The following is a 7827-nucleotide window of genomic DNA, read 5'->3' as shown; positions in this document are numbered from 1 at the left end:
ATGGAGAAGTGTTCCTCTTTCTCCACATCCTCATCAGCATCTGCTGTCCCCTGAGATTTTTATCTTAGCCATTCTGACTGATGTGAGGGGTAATCTCAGGGTTGTTTTGATTTGCATTTCCCTGATGACTAAGGATGTTGAACATTTCTTTAGGTACTTCTCAGCCATTTGAAATTCCTCAGCTGAGAATTCTTTGTTTATCTCTATACCCCATTTTTAATAGGGTTACTTGGGCTCTCTCCTCCAGTCAAGCAAGATGCCCAAAGGAAAGAAGGCCAAGGGGAAGAAGGTTGCCCCAGCCCCCGCCATGGTCAAGAAACAGGAGGCCAAAAAGGTGGCCAACCCTTTGTTTGAGAAAAGGCCTAAGAACTTCAGCATTGGGCAGGACATCCAGCCCAAAAGAGATCTCACGCGCTTCGTCAAATGGCCCCGTTACATCAGGCTGCAGCAGCAAAGAGCCATCCTCTATAAGCGGCTCACAGTACCTCCTACCATCAACCAGTCCACCCAGGCCCTGGACAGGCAAACAGCGACTCAGCTGCTTAAGCTTGCCCACAAGTACAGGCCAGAGACAAAGCAGGAGAAGAAGCAAAGGCTGCTGGCCCGCGATGAGAAGAAAGCTGATGGCAAAGGGGACGTCCCAACTAAGAAACCACCTGTCCTCTGAGCAGGCGTCAGTATAGTCACCATTTTGGTGGAGAACAAGAAGGCTCAGCTGGTGGTGATTGCCCATGATGTAGACCCCATTGAGCTGGTGGTTTTTCTGCCTTTCCCTTTGTCGAAAGATGGGGGTGCCCTACTGCATCATCAAGGGAAAGGCCAGGCTGGGGTGCCTGGTCCACAGGAAGACATGCACCACTGTTGCCTTCACACAGGTTAACTCGGAAAACAAGGGTGCTCTGGCTAAGCTGGTGGAAGCTATTGGGACCAATTATAATGACAGATATGACGAGATCTGCCACCACTGGGGAGGGAATGTCCTGGGTCCTAAGTCTGTGGCTCGAATTGCCAAGCTGGAAAAGGCAAAGACTAAAGAACTCACCACTAAAATGGGTTAAATGTACACTTTTTCTGTACATAAATATAATTACAAAAAATTAGGGTTACTTGGCTCTCTGGAGTCTAACTTCTTGAGTTCTTTGTATATTTTGGATATTAGCCCTCCATCAGATGTAGTATTGGTAAAGATCTTTCCCCTATCTGTTGGTTGCCATTTTGTCCTAATGCCAGTGTCCTTTGCCTTACAGAAGCTCTGCAGTTTTATGAAGTCCCATTTGTTGATTCTTGATCTTAGAGCATAAGCCATTTGGTGTTTTATTCAGGAAATTTTCCCCAATGCCATGTGTTCGAGACTCTTCCCTACTTTTTTTTCTATTAGTTTGAGTGTATCTGGTTTGATGTGGAGGTCCTTGATCCACTTGGACTTAAGCTTTGTACAGCATGGATCTATCTGCATTCTTCTACATGTTGACCTCCAGTTGAACCAGCACCATTTGCTGAAAATGCTATCTTTTTTCCATTGGATGGTTTTGGCTCCTTTGTCAAAGATCAAGTGACCATAGGTGTGTGGTTCATTTCTGGGTCTTCAATTCTATTCCACTGGTCTACCTGTCTGTCTCTGGACCAATACCATACAGTTTTTATGACTATTGCTCTGTAATACTACTTGAAGTCAGGGATGGTGATTCCCCCAGAAGTTCTTTTATTGTTGAGTATAGTTTTTGCTATCTTGTGTTTTTTGTTATTTCAAATGAATTTGCAAATTGCTCTTTCCATCCCTATGAAGAATTGAGTTGGAATTTTGATGGGGATTGCATTGAATCTGTAGATTGCTTTCAGCAAGATGGCCATTTTTACTATATTAATCCTGTCAATCCAGGAACATGGGAGGTCTTTCCATCTTCTGAGATCTTCTTCAATTTCTTTCTTCAGAGACTTGGATTTCTTGTTATACAGATATTTCATGTGCTTGCCTAAAGCCACACCGAGGTATTATATATTATTTGGGACTATTGTGAAGGGTGTCATTTTCCTAACTTCTTTCTCATCCCATTTATCCTTTGACTAGAGGAACGTTACTAATTTGTTTGAGTTAATTTTATACCCAGTCACTTTGCATAAGTTGTTTATCAGGCTTAGTAGTTCTCTGGTGGAACTTTTGGGGTCACTTAAATATACTACCATATCATCTGCAAATAGTGATATTTTAACTTCTTCCTTTCCAATTTGTATCCCTTTGACCTTCTTTCATTATCTGATTGCTCTGGCTAGAACTTCCAGTGCTATATTGCATAGATAGCAAGAGAGTGGGCTGCCTTGTCTAGTCCCTGATTTTAGTGGGATTGCTTCAAGTTTCTCTCCCTTTTCTTTGATGTTAACTACTGGATTGCTGTATATTGCTTTTACTATGTTTAGGTATGGGCCTTGAATTCCTGATCTTTCCAGGACTTTTATCATGAATTTTGTCAAATGCTTTCTCAGCATCTAATGAAATGATCATGTGGTTTTTATCTTTCAGTTTGCTTATATAATGGATTAAATTGATGGATTTCCATACATTGAATTGTCCCTGCATCCGTGGGATGAAGCCACCTTGATCATGATGATCATTTTTATGTGTCCTTGGTTTTTATTGAATATTTTTGCATTGATATTCATAAGGGAAATTGGTCTGAAATTCTCCTTTTTGTTGGGTCTTTGTGTAGTTTAAGTATTAGAGTAATTGTGGTCTTGTAGAAAAAATTTGGTAGTTCTTGGTCTGTTTCTGTTTTGTGGAATAGTTTGGACAGTATTGGTATGAGATCTTCTATGAAGGTCTGATAGAATTCTTCACTAAACCCATCTGGTCCTGGGCTCTTTTTGGTTGGGAGACTTTTAATAACTGATTCTATTTCTTTATGACTTATGGGGTTGTTTAGATGGTTTATCTGTCCCTAATTTAACATTAGTACCTGGTATTTATCTAGAAAATTGCCCATTTCCTCCAGATTTTCCAGTATTGTTGAATATAGGCTTTTGTAGAAGGATCTGATGATTTTTGAAATTTCTTCAGATTATGTTGTTATGTCTCCTTTTCCTTTCTGATTTTGTTAATTTGAATACACTCTCTGTGCCTTCTGGTTAGTCTGGCTAAGGGTTTATCTATCTTGTTGATTTTCTCAAAGAACCAGCTTTTGGTTCTGTTGATACTTTGTATAGTCCTTTCTGTTTCTACTTGGTTGATTTCAGCTTGGAGTTTTATTATTTCCTGCCTTCTAATCCTCTTGGGTATATTTGCTTCTTTTTGTTCTAGAGCTTTTAGGTGTGCTGTCAAGTTGCTGACATATGCTCTTTCCTGTTTCTTTTTACAGGTACTCTGAGCTATGAGTTTTCCTCTTAGCACCACTTTCATTGTGTCCCATAAGTTTGGGTATGTTGTACCTTCATTTTCATTAAATTCTAAGAAGTCTTTAATTTCTTTCTTTATTTCTTCCTTGACCAGGTTATCATTGAGTAGAGCACTGTTCAACTTCCATGTATATGTGGGCATTCTGCCATTATTAGAGACCAGCCGTAATCTGTGGTGATCTGGAAGGATGCATTGGGATTATTTCTATCTTCCTGTATCTGTTGAGGCCTCTTTTGTGACATTGTATGGTCAATTTTGGAGAAGTTACCATGAGATGTTGAGAAGAAGGTATATATTTTTGTTTTAGGATGGAATGTTCTATAAATATCTGTTAAACTCATTTGGTTCCTAACTTCTGTTAGTTTCTCTGTGTCTCTTTTTAATTTCTGTTTCCATGATCTGTTCATTAATGAGAGTGGGGTATTGAAATCTCCTACTATTATTGTGTGAGGTAAAGTGTGTGATTTGAATTTTAATAAGGTTTCTTTTATGAATGTAGGTTCCCTTACATTTGGAGCATAGATATTTAGGATTAAAAGTTCACCTTGGTGCTTTTTTCCTTTGATGAATATGAAGTGTCCTTCCTTATCTTTTTTGAGGACTTTTGGTTGAATGTCGATTTTATTCAATATTAGACTGGCTACTCCAGCTTGTTTCTTCCAACCATTTCCTTGGAAAGTTGTTTTCCAGCCCATTACTCTGAGATAGTGTCTGTCTTTGTCTCTGAGGTGTGTTTTCTGTATGCAGCAAAATGCTGGGTCCTCTTTATGTATCCAGTCTTTTAGCCTATGTCTTTTTATTGGGGAATTGAGTCCATTTATCTTGAGAGATATTAAAGAATAGTGATTGTTGCTTCCTGTTATTTTCATATTTAGAGGTAGTATTATGTTTGTATATATGTCTTCTTTTGGTTTCATTGCAAGGAGATTACTTTCTTGCTTTTTCTAGGGTGTAGTTTCCTTCATTGTGTTAGAGTTTTCTATCTATTATCCTTTGAAGGGCTGGATTTGTAGAAAGATATTGTGTAAATTTGGTTTTGTTGTGGAATATCTTGGCTTCTCCATCTGTGTTAATTGAGAGTTTTATTGGATATAGTAGTCTGGGCTGGCATTTGTTTTCTCTTAGGGTCTGTATGATATCTGCCAACGATCTTCTGGCTTTTATACTCTCTGGTGAGAAATCTGGTGTAATTCTGATAGGTCTGCCTTTATATGTTACTTGACCTTTTTTCCTTACTGCTTTTAATAATATTTCTTTGTTTTGTGCATTTGGTGTTTTGACTATTATGTGATGGCAGGAATTTCTTTTCTGGTCCAATCTATTTAGAGTTCTGTAGACTTCTTGTATGTTTATGGGCATTTCTTTCTTTAGGTTAGGGAAATTTTCTTCTATAATTTTGTTGAAGATATTTACTGGACCTTTAAGTTGGGAGTCTTCATTCTCTTCTATACCCATTATCCTTAGGTTTCATCTTCTCATTGTGTCCTGGATTTCTTGGATGTTTTGTGCTAGAAACTTTTTGTGTTTCACATTATCTTTGGTGGTTGGGTCAATGTTTTCTATGGTATTTTCTGTCCCTGAGATTCTCTCTTCTCTTTGTTGTATTCTTTTGGTGATGCTTGCATCTATGACTCCTGATCTCTTTCCTAGGTTTTTTATTTCCAGGGTTGTCTCCCTTTGTGCTTTCTTTATTGTTTCTATTTCCATTTTTAAATCCTGACACTTTTGTTCAATTCCTTCACCTATTTCACTGTGTTTTCCTATAATTCTTTAAGGGATTTTTGTGTTTCCTCTTTAAGGGTTTCTACTCATTTACTTGTGTTGTCCTGTATTTCCTTGAGGGAGTTATTTATGTCCTTCTTAAAGTCTTCCATCATCATCATAAAATGTGATTTTAAATCTAAATCTTCCTTCTCTGTTGTGTTTGGATGTCCAGTATTGCTTTGGTGGGAAAACTGGGTTCTGATGATGCCAAGTAGTCTTGGATTCTGTTGCTTAGGTTCCAGTGCTTGCCTCTTGCCACCACCTTGTCTTGCTGTTTCTGACTGTGGCTTGATGCTTCTGTAGGCCTGTGTGTCAGCACTTCTGTAGACCTGTGTGTCAGCACTCCTGTAGGCCTGTGTGTCAGCACTCCTGTAGGCCTGTGTGTCAGCACTCCTGTAGACCTGTGTGTCAGCACTCCTATAGACCTGTTTTCCTGTTTTCTTTCAGTCAGTTCTGGGATCAGAGTGCTCTGCTCTCAGGTGTGCAGGCATTCCTGGAAGTTGGCTTTCAGCTCTCAGCACAGGCAGGAACTGGAAGGGTCCTGTCCCTGACTGCTCCTAGGTCCCTGTGCCCAGGGGGCACAGATGACACTAGGCAATTCCCTCTTTTGACAGGAATGTCAGCAGAGAGTTGTCTTCTCTGATTTCTCAAAAGTGTTCACACTTCTGAGGGTCCAGCTCTCTCCCCCATGGGATTTGGGTGCAGTGAGCTGTGTAATGGGTCAGTTCAGTTCTAGGCAACTTATATTGCATTTTTAAATGAGTTACATAGGTACAATATTTTGTATTAGTACTAGTTTATTTGATTACATAAATAAGCTTTATTTAGCCTCCTGTAAATGTTTACAAAGCTAAACAAACGATATATATATAAATATAAAATTAAATTTAAATGTATATATATGTACATATGTGTGTGTATTTGTACCAAAATACTTTAAATTTAAGTCAGTATACAAAGATACATACCAATGTAAAATATTTGTAAAATAGTAGTTACTTTTGTTTTAAAAGTAGATCAATCAAAGAGTTAGACAGAACAATTTGCAAATTCATCTGGAATAACAAAAAACCCAGGATAGCTAAAGCTATCCTCAACAATAAAAGGACTTCAGGGGGAATCACTATCCCTGAACTCAAGCAGTATTACAGAGCAATAGTGATAAAAACTGAATGGTATTGGTACAGAGACAGACAGATAGACCAATGGAATAGAATTGAAGACCCAGAAATGAACCCACACACCTATGGGCACTTGATTTTTGACAAAGGAGCCAAAACCATCCAATGGAAAAAAGATAGCATTTTCAGCAAATGGTGCTGGTTCAACTGGAGGGCAACATGTAGAAGAATGCAGATCGATCCATGCTTATCACCCTGTACAAAGCTTAAGTCCAAGTGGATCAAGGACCTCCGCATCAAACCAGACACACTCAAACTAATAGAAGAAAAACTAGGGAAGCATCTGGAACACATGGGCACTGGAAAAAATTTCCTGAACAAAACACCAATGGCTTACGCTCTAAGATCAAGAATCGACAAATGGGATCTCATAAAACTGCAAAGCTTCTGTAAGGCAAAGGACACTGTGGTTAGGACAAAACGGCAACCAACAGATTGGGAAAAGATCTTTACCAATCCTACAACAGATAGAGGCCTTATATCCAAAATATACAAAGAACTCAAGAAGTTAGACCGCAGGGAGACAAATAACCCTATTAAAAAATGAGGTTCAGAGCTAAACAAAGAATTCATAGCTGAGGAATGCCGAATGGCTGAGAAACACCTAAAGAAATGTTCAACATCTTTAGTCATAAGGGAAATGCAAATCAAAACAACCCTGAGATTTCACCTCACACCAGTGAGAATGGCTAAGATCAAAAACTCAGGTGACAGCAGATGCTGGCGAGGATGTGGAGAAAGAGGAACACTCCTCCATTGTTGGTGGGATTGCAGACTGGTAAAACCATTCTGGAAATCAGTCTGGAGGTTCCTCAGAAAATTGGACATTGAACTGCCTGAGGATCCAGCTATACCTCTCTTGGGCATATACCCAAAAGATGCCTCAACATATAAAAGAGACACGTGCTCCACTATGTTCATCGCAGCCTTATTTATAATAGCCAGAAGCTGGAAAGAACCCAGATGCCCTTCAACAAAGGAATGGATACAGAAAATGTGGTACATCTACACAATGGAATATTACTCAGCTATCAAAAACAACGAGTTTATGAAATTCGTAGGCAAATGGTTGGAACTGGAAAATATCATCCTGAGTGAGCTAACCCAATCACAGAAAGACATACATGGTATGCACTCATTGATAAGTGGCTATTAGCCCAAATGCTTGAATTACCCTAGATCCCTAGAACAAACGAAACTCAAGACGGATGATCAAAATGTGAATGCTTCACTCCTTCTTTAAATGAGGAAAAAGAATACCCTTGGCAGGGAAGGGAGAGGCAAAGATTAAAACAGAGACTGAAGGAACACCCATTCAGAGCCTGTCCCACATGTGGCCCATACATATACAGCCACCCAATTAGACAAGATGGATGAAGCAAAGAAGTGCAGACTGACAGGAGCCGGATGTAGATCGCTCCTGAGAGACACAGCCAGAATACAGCAAATACAGAGGCGAATGCCAGCAGCAAACCACTGAACTGAGAATAGGAC

At 39.3% G+C, this 7827-nt stretch overlaps 1 pseudogene; it reads left to right on the top strand.

Annotated features, from left to right (window-relative positions):
• The first annotated feature begins 250 nt into the window (after positions 1-250).
• On the top strand, positions 251-1058 carry LOC134486431 (large ribosomal subunit protein eL8-like; annotated as a pseudogene).
• Positions 1059-7827: the final 6769 nt, after the last annotated feature.

The sequence above is a fragment of the Rattus norvegicus genome, chromosome 3, assembly GCF_036323735.1.
Source record: "Rattus norvegicus strain BN/NHsdMcwi chromosome 3, GRCr8, whole genome shotgun sequence".
NCBI lineage: Eukaryota > Metazoa > Chordata > Mammalia > Rodentia > Muridae > Rattus > Rattus norvegicus.
The sequence above is the reverse complement of the archived record's forward strand: the minus strand, read 5'-3'. Positions and strand labels throughout refer to the sequence as shown.